Raw genomic sequence first — 11,075 nt, 5'->3', positions numbered from 1 at the left:
AAGTCGGGGCATTTCCAGCAGATGGAGGGATGTGATCATTCCCCTCTATTTGACACTGGTGAGGCCTCATCTGGAGTACTGTGTCCAGTTTGGGACCCCACACTACAAGAAGGATGTGGAAAAATTGGAAAGAGTCCAGCGGAGGGCAACAAAAATGATCAGGGGGCTGGGGCACATGTCTTGCGAGGAGAAGCTGAGGGAAGTGGGATTGTTTAGTCTACAGAAGAGAAGAATGAGGGGGGATTTGATAGCTGCTTTTAACTACCTGAAACAGGGTTCCAAAGATGATGGATCTAGACTGTTCTCCGTGGTAGCAGATGAGAGAACAAGGAGTAATGGTCTCAAGTTGCAGTGGGGGAGGTTTAGGTTGGATGTTAGAAAAAACTTTTTCACTAGGAGGGTGGTGAAGCACTGGAATGGGTTACCTAGGGAGGTGGTGGAATCTCCTTCCTTGGAGGTTTTCAAGATCAGGCTTGACAAAGCCCTGGCTGGGATGATTTAGTTGGGGATTGGTCCTGCTTTGAGCAGGGGGTTGGACTAGATGACCTCCTGAGGTCCCTTCCAACCCTGATATTCTATGATTCTGTGAGTGCTGAGCACCCAGCAGCTTCCATTGACCGCCCCGAGATTACATCAGCTGACCCTTGGTGTTTTTATTAAAACATGTGGAACAGATTCAAAGACAATGATGCTGAAGCTGGGGGTGCTATAACAATGTAACCTAGTGGGGGTGCTGAAAGCCACTGAACCAAACTGTAAACCCTGTCTATGATGGAAACCACTTCAAGCCAGGGGTTGCAGCAGCACTCCTAGTTCCAGCATCTGTGGCTGACGCTGAATGTGAAGACAACACACAGGCTCCATCAGGTACAGAAGGTGACTGCCTGCCTTCTCAGGCCTTGTGCTCAAGTCCTTCTCCCAGCTCCCAGTCAGCTTCTGATACCAGCTTAAATCTCTGGTTCTAATTTTTAAAGTCCCAGCTATATTACATACCAAATTTTGATCACTGAATCGCTGAGACAGTTGTGGTCCTATGGGTCAATGCACAGCTGAAACCGCAGGGTGAAGTGTGTGCAAACTGTGGATAACACCCTCAGGTAAGGGGATCCAGCTATGGAAGGGACTTTCAGAGGAGATTAGGAGAATTCAGAATATGGCCATTTTAGGAAACCCTGCAAAACCTTCCTTTTTAAAAAGGCCTTGCCAGCATATGAATCACAATCTCTTCTTCCCAAATCATTCCTTCCTATGTGTAGTACTTTGCAGTTATCTGTATTAAATTTCATCTTGTTACATTCAAACTAATTCTCTAATTTGTCAAGATAGCATTAGAATTCAAAACAATCCTCCAAAAGGCTTGCAACCCCTCCTAGACTGTTGGCATCTGTAAATTTTATAAAGCATACTCTCCACTCCATTAGCCAAGTCATTAATGAAAATATTGACTTGTACTGGACCCAGGACTGACCCCTGCCAAATTTCACTAGATATGCCCTCACAGTTTGACAGAAAGCCATTGATAACTACTCTGAGTATGGTCTGTCAACCAGTTTTTCACCCAGACATGTCCCTTGGGTATGGCGAATCGGGACTCCACGCTTTGGGGGTCCCCATGGGTGGGGAGATGAGGCGGGAGGTGGGCAGGTGAGTGGGGTGAGGAGGTGAACAGGGAGGCAAGTGGCAGGTGGGCGGGGGAGGGGGAGAAGGAGCCCCCCCTACCAGAACCTCCTCTTCCCCCCAGCACCTCTGGCAAGCCCCGCTGATCAGTGCCTCCCCGTCGCATGCCATGGATCTGATGTTTCACGGTGTCAGGAGGCACTGGGGGAGAGGAGCAAGGGCACAGTGCATGTGGGGAAGGGGTGCTCAGAAACTACAGTGATGGGTGGCAGTATAAAGTCCTAAGATAGACAGAAGCTTAAATTTCTGGGTTAAACTATCCAGCAAAGCACACACTGTATTAATCATATTCAGGACATGTGTGGCTGGAGTGCGCCATATGAAACTCTGATGCAGTGATGGGGAATATAAGAGGCTGTAACAGCCAGAAAAACAAGACACTTACTGAAATGTGCCACCAGTGTAAAGTAGCCAGGTTACATGCCTGAATGGGGTATGGCTGATGCCATGAGGAATAGCTGAGGCAAAGCCTGCTTTAAGGATTGTAATGCAGGCGCTAAGGTTTGAGGTGGAGACGCATTCTCTGAGAGTATGTTAATAATAATCATTTAAAAATTTGCATTGAGCCATCAGGATGTACACGTTTGCACAGACTAACTGCATGGCCTCAGTGCTGGAACCTTCACCCTAACCCTTCCCTATTGGTTGTTACTCCCACACATTGCATCATGTCTAAAATTAGATTGTAAGCATCTTGGGGTAGGGACTATGTCTTTCTATTTACTCTATAGAACACCTAGTGCATTTTTGGATGCTCAATAAATAATAAACCCCAGTTAGCAAAGAAAGTTCAGGATCCTGACACAGGGAAGAAAGGTAAGCAGCAGGATACGGACCCTGGACTTCAGGAAAGCAGACTTCGACTCCCTCAGGGAATGGATGGGTAGGATCCCCTGGGGGACTAACATGAAGGGGAAAGGAGTCCAGGAGAGCTGGCTGTATTTCAAGGAATCCCTGTTGAGGTTACAGGGACAAACCATCCCGATGTGTTGAAAGAATAGTAAATATGGCAGGCGACCAGCTTGGCTTAACGGTGAAATCCTAGCGGATCTTAAGCATAAAAAAGCAGCTTACAAGAAGTGGAAGGTTGGACATATGACCAGGGAAGAGTATAAAAATATTGCTCGGGCATGTAGGAATGAAATTAGGAGGGCCAAATCGCACCTGGAGTTGCAGCTAGCGAGAGATGTTAAGAGTAACAAGAAGGGTTTCTTCAGGTATGTTGGCAACAAGAAGAAAGCCAAGGAAAGTGTGGGCCCCTTACTGAATGAGGGAGGCAACCTAGTGACAGAGGATGTGGAAAAAGCTAATGTACTCAATGCTTTTTTTGCCTCTGTCTTCACAAACAAGATCAGCTCCCAGACTGCTGTGCTGGGCATCACAACCTGGGGAATAGATGGCCAGCCCCCTGTGGAGAAAGAGGTGGTTAGGGACTATTTAGAAAAGCTGGACGTGCACAAGTCCATGGGGCCGGACGAGTTGCATCCGAGAGTGCTAAAGGAACTGGCGGCTGTGATTGCAGAGCCATTGGCCATTATCTTTGAAAACTCGTGGCGAACGGGGGAAGTCCCGGATGACTGGAAAAAGGCTAATGTAGTGCCAATCTTTAAAAAAGGGAAGAAGGAGGATTCTGGGAACTACAGGCCAGTGAGCCTCACTTCAGTCCCCGGAAAAATCATGGAGCAGGTCCTCAAAGAATCAATCCTGAAGCACTTACATAAGAGGAAAGTGATCAGGAACAGTCAGCATGGATTCACCAAGGGAAGGTCATGCCTGACTAATCTAATCGCCTTCTATGATGAGATTACTGGTTCTGTGGATGAAGGGAAAGCAGTGGATGTATTGTATCTTGACTTTAGCAAAGCTTTTGACACGGTCTCCCACAGTATTCTTGTCAGCAAGTTAAAGAAGTATGGGCTGGATGAATGCACTATAAGGTGGGTAGAAAGTTGGCTAGATTGTCGGGCTCAACGGGTAGTGATCAATGGTTCCATGTCTAGTTGGCAGCCGGTGTCAAGTGGAGTGCCCCAGGAGTCGGTCCTGGGGCCAGTTTTGTTCAATATCTTCATAAATGATCTGGAGGATGGTGTGGATTGCACTCTCAGCAAATTTGCAGATGATACTAAACTGGGAGGAGTGGTAGATACGCTGGAGGGCAGGGATAGGATACAGAGGGACCTAGACAAATTGGAGGATTGGGCCAAAAGAAATCTGATGAGATTCAATGAGGATAAGTGCAGGGTCCTGCACTTAGGACGGAAGAACCCAATGCACAGCTACAGACTAGGGACCGAATGGCTAGGCAGCAGTTCTGCGGAAAAGGACCTAGGGATGACAGTGGACGAGAAGCTGGATATGAGTCAGCAGTGTGCCCTTGTTGCCAAGAAGGCCAATGGCATTTTGGGATGTATAAGTAGGAGCATAGCAAGCAGATCGAGGGACGTGATCGTCCCCCTCTATTCGACATTGGTGAGGCCTCATCTGGAGTACTGTGTCCAGTTTTGGGCCCCACACTGCAAGAAGGATGTGGATAAATTGGAGAGAGTCCAGCGAAGGGCAACAAAAATGATTAGGGGTCTGGAACACATGACTTATGAGGAGAGGCTGAGGGAACTGGGATTGTTTAGTCTGCAGAAGAGAAGAATGAGGGGGGATTTGATAGCTGCTTTCAACTACCTGAGAGGTAGTTCCAGAGAGGATGGTTCTAGACTATTCTCAGTGGTGGAAGAGGACAGGACAAGGAGTAATGGTCTCAAGTTGCAGTGGGGGAGGTTTAGGTTGGATATTAGGAAAAACGTTTTCACTAGGAGGGTGGTGAAACACTGGAATGCGTTGCCTAGGGAGGTGGTGGAATCTCCTTCCTTAGAAGTTTTTAAGGTCAGGCTTGACAAAGCCCTGGCTGGGATGATTTAATTGGGGATGGGTCCTGCTTTTGAGCAGGGGGTTGGACTAGATGACCTCCTGAGGTCCCTTCCAACCCTGATATTCTATGATTCTATGATTCTATGAATGTATGTATTTAAAAATCCCAATGGATGTTAACCAACCAAGCCTTGTTATTCTCAATGAGACCTCTGTGCCAGCACTGATGAGTACTGGCACATCTCTGGCTTCAAATCAAGCCCCTTCTCTTTCCCTTCCCCCTTTTCTATTTTCTAGTTACTCCTCTGTTCCCTATCTCATGTCCCATTGTCAGGCTTGACAAAGCCCTGGCTGGGATGATTTAGTTGGGGATCGGTCCTGCTTTGAGCAGGGGGTTGGACTAGATGACCTCCTGAGGTCCCTTCCAACCCTGATATTCTATGATTCTATGATTCTAAATCCAACATCACCCATATATTTACATTTCTGTTTGTGTGGGCATGTACATTGCCAATGCCACATATGTGCCCTCATCAAATATACAGAGGATTGGTTATGCAGCCTGGAAGTGAGAGAGAATTCAGTGATGGTTGGTATTAACAGACTGGCAACTGTTTCCAGTATGGAACTGTTGTAGCCCACCCAGGAGCATTGCCACTGGTTGGTTATTTACAGTCATAGTTCTTCAGACTTTCTTGCTTTCCCGTAACTGAGAACAAACTAAAAAAGAAACAAGAATTCCCAGCATAAACCAAGGTGCCAGTTTCCCCTACGTGTGTCCTATATAGCTTAACTATTGCACTACCACAGCCATTTCAAGGAAGATATTTATGCTGAGGCCAACTGAAAAAGATAAACATACAGTAAATGTTTTTCCTGGTATTCATGGGCTGTATCTGCAATGGTAATTTTGTTGGCGATGAATGTGAGTGGAATGGTAGGGCTCTGCTTCATGACCTATGTTCTCCTTCCTTGTTGATTTATTTGAAGAGGTTATAATTATATTTCACAAGTCTCTCCCACTGGGGGAAAAGCAATGCCTACATGTATCACAACATGACTCAGTATGACCAGGACAGTTGGTTTCTGGTATCTATTAGACCGGGGGTCTCAAACTTCTTTGCACCGTGACACCCTTCTGACAACAAAAATTACTACACAACCCCAGGAGGGGGGGACCAAAGCCTGAACCTGTCCGAGCCCCACCACTCTGGGTGGAGTGGGGGCAAAACCTAAGGGATTCAGCCCCAAGCAGGGGGCCTGTAACCCGAGCCCCACTACCCAGGGCTGAAGCCCTCAGCCTTTGGCTTTGGCCCCACGCAATAGGACTCAGACTTTGGACCAAGGACTCAACAAGTCTAACACCAGTCCACTTTGGGGTCCCGACCCACAGCTTAAGAACTGTTGTATTAGACTAAAGATATCTGGCTGACCAAAAGATAACATTTCATGCAGAGTAAAATGTGTGCATCATTACTGCAAAGTATGCAACTTTGGTACTAGTGAAATGAATTAGCTGTTGATGATAGAAAAATATTCACCTGTGATCTGTCCTTTTTGCACAGCTTGATATCCTGTCTCACACTGGCCCTTCAGCCCCGGGTATTAGAACATTTCATGATTCCTTCTTAGTTTCCAAACACAGGATTTGTATTGAAATGCTATGAATGGGTAGAATGTGATCAGAGATAGTCCTCATCGGACTGGATTATGTATTAGTGTCCCACATGAAGTCAGAGATGGGAGACTTTGTAGCAGGGGATTGACCCTCATGAAATTGAGAGGAGTAGGATTTTCTGTCACTTCAAAGAAAAGCAGCTCAAAAGCAGCAGCTGTTTTAAATTTAGGGGCAGAGAAGCAACTAGTTGGTGACTAAAAATGTGGCCAACATCTTCAGAGATATTTTCATGGACTATCTTCCCATCTACTCACAATTGCATGGACCACTTTCTCTCCCAAAATACAACCAGTCAGACATCCAGACAACATTCCCTGGCAACAGCTGTAATGAAAAACTAACATTAGGAAAGTGTTTGATGTAGTTTTAGCCCATTGTACTGCAATTTAATAATTGGATGGCAGCATGCTCCAGTCATATGTCCTTCCTCCCTCAGCACATGGAGGGTGGCTGGGAGTGCAGTTATACTGGCTCCCTCATGCTGGGAGAATCCCCAGATACCAGTTTAACAAAGCTTTATGATGCCTTTGTTCCACCAAAATGGGGCAAAGGCAGCATAATGGGAGTCAGGAGCTCCATGGTGATAAATTCTTGCCTGGTTTTCCAGATTACACTATTACTTATTTGTATTACAGTAAAACCAGGGGAGGGGCTAAGTAACTAAGGCCAGCTCCACGTTGCGGTAGAGCAGTTTAGCTATGGTGCCAAAACAATGCCAGCATAACTCTATAATACAGACACGGCCTCAACGAGGGGTAGGCAACCTATGGCACACGTGCCAAAGGTGGCACGCAAGCTGATTTTCAGTGGCACTCACACTGCCCGGGACCTGGCACTGGTCCGGGGGGCTCTGCATTTTAATTTAATTTTAAATGAAGCTTCTTAAACATTTTAAAAACCTCACTTACTTTACATACACCAATAGTTTAGTTATAGATTAAAGACTTACAGAAAGAGACCTTTTAAAAATCTTAAAATGTATTACTGGCATGCGAAACTTTAAATTAGAGTGAATAAATGAAGACTTGGCACACCACTTCTGAAAGGTTGCCAATCCCTGGCCTAAACCAACAGAAGGGTGTGTTTTTTCATTGCTGTAGCAACACTCCCTCCCCGAGCGACAGTAGCAAGTTCAACGGAAGTATTCCTCTATCGACCAAGCGGCATCTACATCACAGTTAGGTCAGCATAGCTATGGCTCTGCGGGGTTTGTAAAATCCACACCCCCTCCCCCACCGAGTGCTGTAGTATGTTGACCTAAATTTTAGGTGAAAACCAGGTCTATTTGCTTTGAGAGAAATTTATGTTTCTGAGTCAATTAGGCACTTTTGAGAATCCCACCCTAGAAACTTGAACTGGGACTAGAGTAGCACCCCCATTGTGCTAAGCATCGACAAACACATAGTAAGACAGTCATCTTATCAACTAAATAGGGAAGGAAGGGCTCCAATACACAAACATAGTGATCAGAACAGATGGCTGGCAAAAGTCATGTTGATTCCATGCTTTGCTTATTTGAGATGGGGCTTTAATGAGTCTGATGGTATCACCAGTAGCCAGGGACTATAAAAATCTACTGTGAGGGTAAGTCCACATGGGTTTGGTGCATGGGGAAGGATTTGGCGCATGTGATGGGATCATAATCAAATGTTGCCTGCATTTGGTAATGCTCTGGTGAGTGTTATTTGGATGACGCTTCTCGTCACCACCTGGGTAATAGTATTCAATCGAAATAACATTTTAAACAATACATGTGATTTCCTCTTAGAACAGCTGGGTACCTGCTCCTGCAAATCAGAGAGACAAGGTGAGTGAGTTAATATTGTACCAACTTCTGTTGGTGAAAGAGACAAGTTTGAGCTACTGTGTTGGCCCAATAAAAGATATTACCTCACCCTCCTTGGGTCGCTAGTATCCTGGGACAAACACAGCTATAAAACTGCACACAACAGTGGAAGATATTGAATTTTTCCTCATGCAAATGCCTCATTTTACCATGGCCAGTCAGAACCATGCCCACAGGAGGAATAAGAAAACAAGAAAACCAGAGTAGCACTATGCAGACAACAGAAAATTGAGGCTGGAATGAAGACATATAAATATGGTTTTTGTGATCCTGAAACAGATTTGAAAGCACAGCATCTTGAGGTTCAACCTTAAGGATCATGAAACACATCATTTCCTTCTACTCTTTCTAGAATTATAATGCATTAAGTGCTGAACAACTGGGAATGGAAATCATTGCAAACTACATATTTGAATTCAAAGCACTTCAAATGGTTTTCAAAAAACACAGTAAAATAAGACAATCATTCAGCAAATTATAAAACCAACAGATGTAACTAACTGATGCTATAATCCCAGAATGACTACAACTGCCCCCGCTGTGCCTTCTTCTTAAATATCATGTTCTACTTGCTGTATTTCCTAATCTAACCAAACCTTATGTCTGTCTCTGGAGACAGGGTTGTGGGGGAAGGAATATATAAAATTGGGGCCTGATCCTGCAAACATTTATAGCTGTGAGTAATCCCTCACATGAGTAACCCCATTGATTAATTTAAATGGGCTGGATTTTCCACCCCCTAGGTCCTCCCTCTAATCTACACATGGATCTGTCCACTTCCATGCAGGGTGGAATAGGGATATAATCACCATTGTAGCACTGCCCCCACCGCCCCTAAATACACACAGATCCCTAAGGGAACTGCAGAGGTTTACGGATTCAGCTGGGGGAAGGAACAATGATGTACTGGGGTAGTAAGCAGAGGAAGGACAGATCATCTCCTGCCTATGGCAGATTCCCTGAACCAGCACAGCCCCACCCAGCCAATCTTTATCATGAAGCCAGTGCAGAGGCACAGAGCCACCATGGGGAAGATCCCAACCTCCCAAAGATCCTCCATGTTTGGGGTCCAGCCCCACAGCCTATGCAGAGGCATAGGGGTTAAGGTTAGCCCTAACTCCTATAGAACAATCAAGGAGAAACTGTATCAAGGGCTCTCTGCAGATAATTTCCTCTCCAGAGTCTGCTCCTGCGGGTGTCATCACAGAGGGATCAGAGTAACAGACGTGTTAGTCTGTATTTGCAAAAAGAAAAAGGAGGACTCGTGGCACCTTAGAGACTAACCAATTTATTTGAGCATAAGCTTTTGTGAGCTTATGCTCAAATAAATTGGTTAGTCTCTAAGGTGCCATGAGTCCTCCTTTTTCTTTTTATCACAGAGGGAATGATCTGAGCTGATGGAGCATATCGGAATAAAGTTAATCATGGTTGTTAAATAGCTGAGGGATCCAGCCCTTAATTTCCATGTATTTCACCCTTATTTCCATACAGTTACCCAGTCCATGGAAAATCCCCAGAGAACTTGGAAGGACAACTCATTCCCACTTGAAAAATTCATTCCTATTTCACTAGGGATTGTCCTAGAACCAAGTAATTATCTACATTACAGCCAGGAAGAAAGTAGTATAGGAAAAGTTCTTTGCCTTATATTTCATTTAAGAGGAATAGTATAGCGAGAAAAAATCCCAAGACTGTGGGATGTAAGGGTGATTTTTATACTAAGAATTGTCATCTCTATGTAATAACTCCCTGCCCTGTAAAGCACCTAATGTACTAAAATATAATAAATTAATGTTTTACTATATTTTTGTCTCACACCTGTCTGCCTAGACTAATATCTGTCAGCCTTGATCCAGCAGGCCTGTTCTGCCACTTCCTATTTGTTTGACTTACTCAAATGTGATTTATTAGCTTGTCTGTTTTTTAACCCTGTCCTTCTACATGCTATGCTTTCCGATACAATCATTGTGTATTAAACGTGTTTATGTTCTTTTCATGTAACTGTGTTATTTAGCCTAGACGTATATTGTATAGTATATTGTAAGTATATTGGCTTTTTCCTCTAAGACCATAAACAATCCATATGAAGTCGAGAGATATGTAATATTTTCATCATGCAGTAGTTGTGCTTATTATAACTTCGTAGTAGACATTTTGCACTTTGACCAAAAGTGCCCTCCACAATTTTAATTTCTAATAACAAAGACAAAATATGAATGTAAGTCACAATTCTGAGTGCTCTAGCAAAATATTGTGCATTTCAGAAAATATACACTTGTCTCTGGTTCTTTACAGGAAACATAGCTTCTTACCGTGGTACAAAAACCTTGTTCTGAGGCCTCAACTGAAGCTGTTTGCACAGGAAAGACAGTGGGATAAGCCAGAGGTAGTGCTGTAGTTGACAGCCATCACTCCTACTCACTGCATTACCAATGATTGCTGATCTAATGAAATGAGACCCTCAGAAAATTCAGACTGAAAATTTGATTAGGTAAGACAGCAAGTCTCAGCTGAAGTCTATGAAGGAGGCAGGCTGTCTGTGTCTGAATTTAAGATAGCGGTGCATAGGTGGAAAATGGCACATATATTTAGGATTTTATAAAAACAAAGGTTTTATAAGGCGTGAGATCACAAAAGAGAAGACCGCTAGGAACTGATTAGACACAAAGTGAAACTCACCCAGGCTCCAGTGCTACAATGTGATGTACACAGGCAGACCCTTAGGCCTGCACGGAGTCCAGATGACTTCAAAGGGTCTCCAGAGAGACACTGGGGTCTGCCCACATATACCACATTGCAGGATTGGGGCCTAAGTTGTTTACAGTGTCCAAACTGAATGAAGTGGGATAAAAAGTAATACACCAATAATATGAAATAAAAATCAAGCACAAATAATGGAAAGTTAATTAGATGTTTAAAATTCTTTCAGTTTTAGTCATTCATGGTGTTACTACTAACATCCATGAGGAAATGTAAGAATTTCTTTTTAATGTGTGATAGTTGCTCAGATAG

This window comes from Lepidochelys kempii, chromosome 2 (genome assembly GCF_965140285.1).
Source record: "Lepidochelys kempii isolate rLepKem1 chromosome 2, rLepKem1.hap1, whole genome shotgun sequence".
Lineage (NCBI taxonomy): Eukaryota > Metazoa > Chordata > Testudines > Cheloniidae > Lepidochelys > Lepidochelys kempii.
Note: the sequence above shows the minus strand (reverse complement) of the source record.